General features: G+C 59.2%; 4 non-coding genes across 4 annotated transcripts; 1 reads left to right on the top strand and 3 right to left on the bottom strand.

The window, feature by feature from the left end:
• Window positions 1-173: 173 nt before the first annotated feature.
• Window positions 174-337, bottom strand: LOC120411833. Its single transcript, XR_005604384.1, has one exon. It is a non-coding gene; the product is annotated as a U1 spliceosomal RNA (small nuclear RNA).
• A 4,882-nt stretch (window positions 338-5,219) lies between these two features.
• Window positions 5,220-5,383, bottom strand: LOC120411832. The gene has a single exon (XR_005604383.1). It is a non-coding gene; the product is annotated as a U1 spliceosomal RNA (small nuclear RNA).
• A 2,707-nt stretch (window positions 5,384-8,090) lies between these two features.
• Window positions 8,091-8,254, top strand: LOC120411831. The gene has a single exon (XR_005604382.1). It is a non-coding gene; the product is annotated as a U1 spliceosomal RNA (small nuclear RNA).
• Window positions 8,255-9,700: 1,446 nt separating this feature from the next.
• Window positions 9,701-9,864, bottom strand: LOC120411824. The gene has a single exon (XR_005604375.1). It is a non-coding gene; the product is annotated as a U1 spliceosomal RNA (small nuclear RNA).
• Between the last annotated feature and the right edge of the window lie 321 nt (window positions 9,865-10,185).

The following is a 10,185-nucleotide window of genomic DNA, read 5'->3' as shown; positions in this document are numbered from 1 at the left end:
GCAGGCGAGCACTGGACCACGGCCGGAGTCAGGGCGGCCTGCAGTGTGGACGCGGAGATCTGGGACCTAAACTGCTATAAGTGATGCGAAACGCGAAAAAAGCCAGACTTGGCACTTACCACTAGTAGCGATAGCGCATCAATATTAGCACTGTTTTTATCACAGAGAAAAACCAGGGGAGAGCGCGAACGCAGTCCCCCACTACCACAAATTATGCAGTCGAGTTTCCCGCATTTGGGGAAATCGCAGGGGTCAGCACACCCGGAGTGCAAGGGATGAGCCTCGCCCTGGGAAAACCACCTGCCTGATCATGGTGTCTCCCCTGCCAGGTAAGTATGAGATACCAGCCCCGCCGCCCGCACGCCCCGCCCGCCGCACGCCCCCACAGCACACGGCCACCCCGACACCAGCCCCGCCCCGAACCGGCCCCGCGCTGCGCCGCGGCCCGCACGGCCCGGCCCGCGCAGCGCCCGCGGACGCGCGAGGGCGGCGGCGCCCGTGCGCGGGCTGTGTCCCGGCATGCCGCGCGGCGCTGCCTCATTTGCATGGACACGCCCCCGGGGCCGGCTCCGGGCGGCTCCGCTGGCGCGGCGGGAGCTGCGGGCCCGGGTCCTTCCCGCCCGTCCGGCCCCACCTTCCCGCCCGTGCCGGGACTGCGCGGACTTTGTGCCGCCGGACCCGCGGGAGGGTCACCCGGGCAGCTCCAGCGCTGCCTCTCCTTCCCGGGACTTGTCCCTCCTTTGCCCAGTCCCGCCGAGGGCTGATGCCCCGGGTCAGTCTGTCTCCTGTCCCTAAGCCGAGGGGCTGGCAAGGCTGGTGGTGTGTTCGCCGGCCATTGCCACGTCACTGCTGAGGCAGGGCGACTCGCATCACCTTGCTTCTCCCGCGGGAGCTGCAGCACAGGGGTCCCTGGCACCCGGGAGCTCAGAGTCCCCATCACTGCATCCCAGGTCTCCCATTGCCCCTGCCTGCCTGCTTGGGGATGGGCTGTGCAACGACTGGCAGCCTCCAGTCAAAGCCCTTCCACCTCCTCTCCTCTTCCTCCCCGTCTCTTCTTGCACTCAGGGTTGTTCCTCTGACCCTTATCTGCCCCATCCAAGCCTTGCTTCCAGGCTCTCACATTCCAGTTTGCTTCCAATTTGGATTGGGTGAACCCTCATAGACACAAACACCAACAGCAACAAACCCAGCGAGACCTTGGTGTAAGAGACGGTCCGAAGATCCCTCATCTGCCTCACAATCATCGCCGAGGACAGAGACGGAACACAGGAGTCCTGGCCTGGCTGAGGTGGGATGTCTGCCAACTGTTGCCTGCAGGTGTGCCCGCTGGGAACTGGTACGCATTCCTGAGGAAATTAGTGCAGGTCACAACGGACTGCGCCGTTCTTGCTGCCCAGGTGGGAAGGACTGCGCCGAAGCGGAAAGGAATGACCATACACCTCTCCTGTATGCCTGTCTTGTACGTCTGTCCTGTACCTGTTTCCCAAAGCAACAGGCCTCATAACAATGGCTGTAGATTTCCCTGCCTCTTGGCCAGTTGCCCCTCGCTTCTGAAAAGGACTATAAAGGGACTTTCTGAAATAACTGAGATAGAGATCTCCCCACGGAAAGAAGACAAATCTATTGGCAGAAGACCACGAGGACTTCGTCTCATCTGTTGGTAGCTATTGCCCCCCCCTTTTTCTTCCTCTCTACTTTGTTTCTCTCTCTCTCTCTCTCTCTCTTTCTCTCCTCTATGGCATTACTGTGTTGTGGGCACATAATAAAGGTGCACTGTTTTGATTAAAACTGAAATCTCTTGTGTCCATTTACACTCCGAGATCGATAAACGAACCATCACGACCCCCACTTGCATTAGCAGATCGTGACACTTGGTGCTGCCCCAGCAGGTTGCTTATTCATCCTCCATGCTCAGAAGCCATCGTTACACATCTAAAGGTTTTGCTCCAGGTCTTCCAAGCAGTGCTAGAAGTTCACATCGAATTCTGTGAACGGGCATTTCCATTCTCCGTCTTTGTTCTGCAGATGGACAGCACGTGCCACTATCTTGCACGGGGACCCCCAGGCCACGAGCAGCCAACATATCCCTGAGACCCCAACCAGCAGTGACAGGAGAACTGGGGCACTGTGTTGGCTTTGGGCGTGCAAGGCCCTGTGGGGTCATGGGGGCTGCTGGGTCTGTCGTGATGTGAGTATCGGTGTTTAAGGGCCCCTTGCTTCCCCTTGGAGGGTGCCTGGGCATTTCCATGGCACCATGTGCTCATGGGCATCCCCTCCATGGCCATCTGCTCTCACTGTGCTGCTGCCAGTGCCCAGACCCCCACGGTACTGGGGGTTGCTGGGCTGTGAAGGCCTCTGTACATGGACCTTGTAGGTGTCATCCTGTCCACCTGTACTGGAGCCCAGTACAAGCCATTACCACTCAGCGAGGTCCTGTGTAGCTCCTGCAGCCCTGCCAGTCTCTAGGAACCCGGAGTCCCTGGTCTGGCTGGGGATACATGCTCTGCTTTTCTCTTAGCAGGATCAGCCAGCAGCGGAGCTGAGTCTGTGTCCCTGAGATACAGCTGGTCTCAGAGGCGCTCTCAGTCTCTGCCTGTCTGGGCACATCGCTGTCCCGTCCGTGCAGAAGCGGCAGAAAAGCGCAGCCCCGCGGGACCAGCCGGGCTTCGCCTCTCACGGCTCCCGACTGCGGGCCCCGGTGGCCCAGGCCCGCCCCGTGCTCGGGCTGCAGCGGACGGCGAGACTCGGGTTTGCGTCCGGCCGGCTTCGCACACCGACCCTGACAGTGGGGTGGACGGGCGGAGAGATTTAGTCCAGCTCAGGTTTGGACAAGCGATACAGAGGAAACAAGTAGAACTCGGCAGCACCTTTGGATCCTTGTTGAGCAGCTATTCTTTATTGCGGCATGCCGGCCGTGTGAGGGATAACTCCTGCCTTTCATGTGCGCCTTGGTGTAGTGGTTTGGTCCAAGATACTCATTACCATTTATCTTCTGTGAGATAAGAATTAGGAGAAACGCAAAGCAGGCACCAAACTTGAAAGATTATAAAGAAGTTTATTAACAGACCTAAAAGAAGAAAAAAAAATTATACCACACCTTCAGAACTCTCCTCCTCCCCCCACCTTCCTCCCTTCTCCCACTGACAATGTAAAAAGACAACCCTTAAGATGTTCAGTCTGTTTACCACTGCCATAATAACCTTGTTCAGTCCATTCAGAAAGAGAAGTCTCTTCTTGCTTGTGCTATGAAAACATCATCACAACGAGACAGCCGCCCACTTCCAAGTAACTTTGTTCAGTCCATTTAGGAACTCTCTGCTCGCATGTGAGTCCCTTCCCCTGACTTGCAGCTTTTCCCGCAACTGCTTTCGAGGGTCCACTCTTGAAGTTTTTGGAGTTGAGCTGTTCAGAAACAAAACTTCTCTTCACCCATCTCTGGGAGCATTTCATCTCTAAGAACAGAGGCCCTTCTTCCCTGGGAGCAAAGGGTCTTCCTCATCTTCATCTTTAGGACTGTCTCTGGGAGCATCTCTAGGAACTGAGGTTTCTCCTTTCCCATGTGGAGCAAAAGTCCTCATCGCTTCCATCTCTCCCTGTCCGAACTTCTCATGGAATTACAGCTGCGTCAGCATCTGCCTATCTCAGCACAGGTGCTTTTGCTTACGAGTTGAACACTCCACCCCCCATATCTTCATGAAATTACAACGGGTACTCTGATATATCATAGCTTCACAACAGAATTTCAGCTTTAAGCATTTCCTCTTTCTCTTCCCTCAGGTTTTCAGCTCTTCACAGAAATAAAAGTGTTAATCTCATCTTGGCCTTGCAGCTGGAATGTGGCTTATCGCTGTTGGTCACCTGACCTTGGCCAGACAGCGGTGCTGCGTTTGCTGAAATCTTGGCCGCAGTGGAGGCGGGGGAGCCAAGCCGCTCTGGCTGCCACAGCCCTGCTGGCGGGGGGAGGGGGGGTTCCGCAGGCAGGGCCCATCGACTCCAGGATGGCCGTGGCCCGACCTGGCCTGGCCTGAGCAGGGCCTGGGGCGGGCCCACTGGCCCCTGCACGGGGACCGCAGCCACCTGTCCCAGCACTGGAAATGAGAGAGAGCTCGGGGGGGAGTTTGTCTGTTCTTAAGTGTGGATCACAGAGGCGGTCACAATTCACAGTTTTAAGTGGCTTAAAGAATTGTCCATATTCAAACTGGCCAGCTGATAGGTTCTGTCAGGCCATAGAGAAAGCTGTAAGAAGAACATCACTTCCGAGACTTAGCTTGCTAACCTATGACATTTGCTTACGAAGTTATTCCCTTAGCTAGAGTTACAGCATGTTTATTCATTTCATTTCTAAGAAATCATTTACATTTTCTTAAAAATGCTTTGAATAACGTCGCCTATCTGTTTTGCGTTATTTCATGGTCTCTGCTGCTATCTTGTATCATAAACAGCTCATTACACGCTTTTCTGGTGGTTATTCTGAAGCCGTCTTGCCTTGGCTTCTGGTCAACTTTTCCCTGGCAGCTCCTCTTGTTCGCTCTGCCACTCGTCCGCTTTAGACCGGGTTTTTGTGTATTTGCAGCCAAAAGCCTTTGTTGTGCTATCTCGTTTGTTGCCGTTAAGCATAACATTGTTCACAGATTTGTCTATTCAGCAAGCAAGCTGACGAATTTCCTTTTACATCAACTCTCACGTTTCACAAGGATGCGTCCAACCCCCGCCGCTGGAAGTCCGGCAGTACTCCCGGGCTCGATCCGGTGTGACCCGGACAGCGCTCACCGAGCGGGACCAGCATCTCTGTGCCTCTTCCCTCGCGCGGACCCGCTCGGAACCGCTCTCCGCCGGGTATTTCCCTGAGTCTGCAGACATGGGGTGGAACAGGCCGGGACCATCCCGGCTCCAGACAGGGCAGTCCGGAGCCCCCTTTGGAACCGCTCTCCAATTCCAGCAGGGAATTCCTCGGGCACCGGCAGCGCCTGTTTGCGGAGGGCACGATGGCCTGCCTCGGGACCCCCGGCTATGGCTGAGCCGCGCACCGGGAGCGGGACGGGGCTACCCCCGCCGCCGACCCCGCACTTGTCCGGTGTAGCGGCCGCTTCTGTTCTATTTCCCGACAACACCCGAACCCGCGTGGGGAAATTCTCCTCCCGCCCAGCCAGCCCGAAAAAGCCGAGCAATGCTCTCGTCAGGGAACTCCCTGCTCTTTTCCTGTTTTTGACCACCAAAACCAGGGGAGAGCGCGAACGCAGTCCCCCACTACCACAAATTATGCAGTCGAGTTTCCCGCATTTGGGGAAATCGCAGGGGTCAGCACACCCGGAGTGCAAGGGATGAGCCTCGCCCTGGGAAAACCACCTGCCTGATCATGGTGTCTCCCCTGCCAGGTAAGTATGAGATACCAACCCCGCCGCCCGCACGCCCCGCCCGCCGCACGCCCCCACAGCACACGGCCACCCCGACACCAGCCCCGCCCCGAACCGGCCCCGCGCTGCGCCGCGGCCCGCACGGCCCGGCCCGCGCAGCGCCCGCGGACGCGCGAGGGCGGCGGCGCCCGTGCGCGGGCTGTGTCCCGGCATGCCGCGCGGCGCTGCCTCATTTGCATGGACACGCCCCGGTATCGCACCGCTATTGCCGCTCCTATTGCCCCGCCCCCCACCCGGATGCTCCAGGCCCCGCCCCCTCGCTGCCCGGAACCGGCGGCTGGTCCCGGTCGCGGTCCCGCTCCCGCTCCGACTCCGGCGGCAGTCGTTCCTCCCGGGACTCGGTGTCAGGGCACAGCGGGGCCGCAGCAACGGCAGAGCGCGGCTACCACTGGATCGACAGCGGGAGAGGTCCCGTGGGGCAGCACGGGGGCTGGGGGCCAGGGGTGACCAGCTGTATCTCAGGGACACAGACTCAGCTCCGCTGCTGGCTGATCCTGCTAAGAGAAAAGCAGAGCATGTATCCCCAGCCAGACCAGGGACTCCGGGTTCCTAGAGACTGGCAGGGCTGCAGGAGCTACACAGGACCTCGCTGAGTGGTAATGGCTTGTACTGGGCTCCAGTACAGGTGGACAGGATGACACCTACAAGGTCCATGTACAGAGGCCTTCACAGCCCAGCAACCCCCAGTACCGTGGGGGTCTGGGCACTGGCAGCAGCACAGTGAGAGCAGATGGCCATGGAGGGGATGCCCATGAGCACATGGTGCCATGGAAATGCCCAGGCACCCTCCAAGGGGAAGCAAGGGGCCCTTAAACACCGATACTCACATCACGACAGACCCAGCAGCCCCCATGACCCCACAGGGCCTTGCACGCCCAAAGCCAACACAGTGCCCCAGTTCTCCTGTCACTGCTGGTTGGGGTCTCAGGGATATGTTGGCTGCTCGTGGCCTGGGGGTCCCCGTGCAAGATAGTGGCACGTGCTGTCCATCTGCAGAACAAAGACGGAGAATGGAAATGCCCGTTCACAGAATTCGATGTGAACTTCTAGCACTGCTTGGAAGACCTGGAGCAAAACCTTTAGATGTGTAACGATGGCTTCTGAGCATGGAGGATGAATAAGCAACCTGCTGGGGCAGCACCAAGTGTCACGATCTGCTAATGCAAGTGGGGGTCGTGATGGTTCGTTTATCGATCTCGGAGTGTAAATGGACACAAGAGATTTCAGTTTTAATCAAAACAGTGCACCTTTATTATGTGCCCACAACACAGTAATGCCATAGAGGAGAGAAAGAGAGAGAGAGAGAGAGAGAGAAACAAAGAGTAGAGAGGAAGAAAGGGGGGGCAATAGCTACCAACACATGAGACGAAGTCCTCGTGGTCTTCCGCCAATAGATTTGTCTTCTTTCCGTGGGGAGATCTCTATCTCAGTTATTTCAGAAAGTCCCTTTATAGTCCTTTTCAGAAGCGAGGGGCAACTGGCCAAGAGGCAGGGAAATCTACAGCCATTGTTATGAGGCCTGTTGCTTTGGGAAACAGGTACAGGACAGACGTACAAGACAGGCATACAGGAGAGGTGTATGGTCATTCCTTTCCGCTTCGGCGCAGTCCTTCCCACCTGGGCAGCAAGAACGGCGCAGTCCGTTGTGACCTGCACTAATTTCCTCAGGAATGCGTACCAGTTCCCAGCGGGCACACCTGCAGGCAACAGTTGGCAGACATCCCACCTCAGCCAGGCCAGGACTCCTGTGTTCCGTCTCTGTCCTCGGCGATGATTGTGAGGCAGATGAGGGATCTTCGGACCGTCTCTTACACCAAGGTCTCGCTGGGTTTGTTGCTGTTGGTGTTTGTGTCTATGAGGGTTCACCCAATCCAAATTGGAAGCAAACTGGAATGTGAGAGCCTGGAAGCAAGGCTTGGATGGGGCAGATAAGGGTCAGAGGAACAACCCTGAGTGCAAGAAGAGACGGGGAGGAAGAGGAGAGGAGGTGGAAGGGCTTTGACTGGAGGCTGCCAGTCGTTGCACAGCCCATCCCCAAGCAGGCAGGCAGGGGCAATGGGAGACCTGGGATGCAGTGATGGGGACTCTGAGCTCCCGGGTGCCAGGGACCCCTGTGCTGCAGCTCCCGCGGGAGAAGCAAGGTGATGCGAGTCGCCCTGCCTCAGCAGTGACGTGGCAATGGCCGGCGAACACACCACCAGCCTTGCCAGCCCCTCGGCTTAGGGACAGGAGACAGACTGACCCGGGGCATCAGCCCTCGGCGGGACTGGGCAAAGGAGGGACAAGTCCCGGGAAGGAGAGGCAGCGCTGGAGCTGCCCGGGTGACCCTCCCGCGGGTCCGGCGGCACAAAGTCCGCGCAGTCCCGGCACGGGCGGGAAGGTGGGGCCGGACGGGCGGGAAGGACCCGGGCCCGCAGCCCCCGCCGCGCCAGCGGAGCCGCCCGGAGCCGGCCCGGGGGCGTGTCCATGCAAATGAGGCAGCGCCGCGCGGCATGCCGGGACACAGCCCGCGCACGGGCGCCGCCGCCCTCGCGCGTCCGCGGGCGCTGCGCGGGCCGGGCCGTGCGGGCCGCGGCGCAGCGCGGGGCCGGTTCGGGGCGGGGCTGGTGTCGGGGTGGCCGTGTGCTGTGGGGGCGTGCGGCGGGCGGGGCGTGCGGGCGGCGGGGTTGGTATCTCATACTTACCTGGCAGGGGAGACACCATGATCAGGCAGGTGGTTTTCCCAGGGCGAGGCTCATCCCTTGCACTCCGGGTGTGCTGACCCCTGCGATTTCCCCAAATGCGGGAAACTCGACTGCATAATTTGTGGTAGTGGGGGACTGCGTTCGCGCTCTCCCCTGGTTTTGGTGGTCAAAAACAGGAAAAGAGCAGGGAGTTCCCTGACGAGAGCATTGCTCGGCTTTTTCGGGCTGGCTGGGCGGGAGGAGAATTTCCCCACGCGGGTTCGGGTGTTGTCGGGAAATAGAACAGAAGCGGCCGCTACACCGGACAAGTGCGGGGTCGGCGGCGGGGGTAGCCCCGTCCCGCTCCCGGTGCGCGGCTCAGCCATAGCCGGGGGTCCCGAGGCAGGCCATCGTGCCCTCCGCAAACAGGCGCTGCCGGTGCCCGAGGAATTCCCTGCTGGAATTGGAGAGCGGTTCCAAAGGGGGCTCCGGACTGCCCTGTCTGGAGCCGGGATGGTCCCGGCCTGTTCCACCCCATGTCTGCAGACTCAGGGAAATACCCGGCGGAGAGCGGTTCCGAGCGGGTCCGCGCGAGGGAAGAGGCACAGAGATGCTGGTCCCGCTCGGTGAGCGCTGTCCGGGTCACACCGGATCGAGCCCGGGAGTACTGCCGGACTTCCAGCGGCGGGAGTTGGACGCATCCTTGTGAAACGTGAGAGTTGATGTAAAAGGAAATTCGTCAGCTTGCTTGCTGAATAGACAAATCTGTGAACAATGTTATACTTAACGGCAACAAACGAGATAGCACAACAAAGGCTTTTGGCTGCAAATACACAAAAACCCGGTCTAAAGCGGACGAGTGGCGGAGCGAACAAGAGGAGCTGCCAAGGAAAAGTTGACCAGAAGCCAAGGCAAGACGGCTTCGGAATAACCACCAGGAAAGCGTGTAATGAGCTGTTTATGATACAAGATAGCAGCAGAGACCATGAAATAACGCAAAACAGATAGGCGACGTTATTCAAAGCATTTTTAAGAAAATGTAAATGATTTCTTAGAAATGAAATGAATAAACATGCTGTAACTCTAGCTAAGGGAATAACTTTGTAACCAAGGCGCACATGAAAGGCAGGAGTTATCCCTCACACGGCCGGCATGCCGCAATAAAGAATAGCTGCTCAACAAGGATCCAAAGGTGCTGCCGAGTTCTACTTGTTTCCTCTGTATCGCTTGTCCAAACCTGAGCTGGACTAAATCTCTCCGCCCGTCCACCCCACCGCCAGGCTGGGTGTGCGAAGCCGGCCGGACGCAAACCCGAGTCTCGCCGTCCGCTGCAGCCCGAGCGCGGGGCGGGCCTGGGCCGCCGGGGCCCGCAGTCGGGAGCCGTGAGAGGCGAAGCCCGGCTGGTCCCGCGGGGCTGCGCTTTTCTGCCGCTTCTGCACGGACGGGACAGCGACGTGCCCAGACAGGCAGAGACTGAGAGCGCCTCTGAGACCGCAGAGCGCCAGCGGCAGAAGAGCGAGGGCAGCGAGAATACGGACCCACTGCGGCCTTCGGAAAAAAGACCGGAGCTGATGTCTGAGAACCACTCACTTCGACCGTTTTCCTGTTTTTGACCACCAAAACCAGGGGAGAGCGCGAACGCAGTCCCCCACTACCACAAATTATGCAGTCGAGTTTCCCGCATTTGGGGAAATCGCAGGGGTCAGCACACCCGGAGTGCAAGGGATGAGCCTCGCCCTGGGAAAACCACCTGCCTGATCATGGTGTCTCCCCTGCCAGGTAAGTATGAGATACCAACCCCGCCGCCCGCACGCCCCGCCCGCCGCACGCCCCCACAGCACACGGCCACCCCGACACCAGCCCCGCCCCGAACCGGCCCCGCGCTGCGCCGCGGCCCGCACGGCCCGGCCCGCGCAGCGCCCGCGGACGCGCGAGGGCGGCGGCGCCCGTGCGCGGGCTGTGTCTCGGCATGCCGCGCGGCGCTGCCTCATTTGCATGGACATGCCCATACACCCCCTCGGCACCGCTCCCGCCCCGGTTCATTTGCATGGACACGCCTTCCCCCCAGACCCCGCCTCCTGCCCTCTATCGGCGCAGCGCCCCCTGGC

This window comes from Corvus cornix, chromosome 3 (genome assembly GCF_000738735.6).
Source record: "Corvus cornix cornix isolate S_Up_H32 chromosome 3, ASM73873v5, whole genome shotgun sequence".
Classification (NCBI taxonomy): Eukaryota; Metazoa; Chordata; class Aves; order Passeriformes; family Corvidae; genus Corvus; species Corvus cornix.
This window is presented reverse-complemented; position numbering and strand designations above follow the sequence as displayed.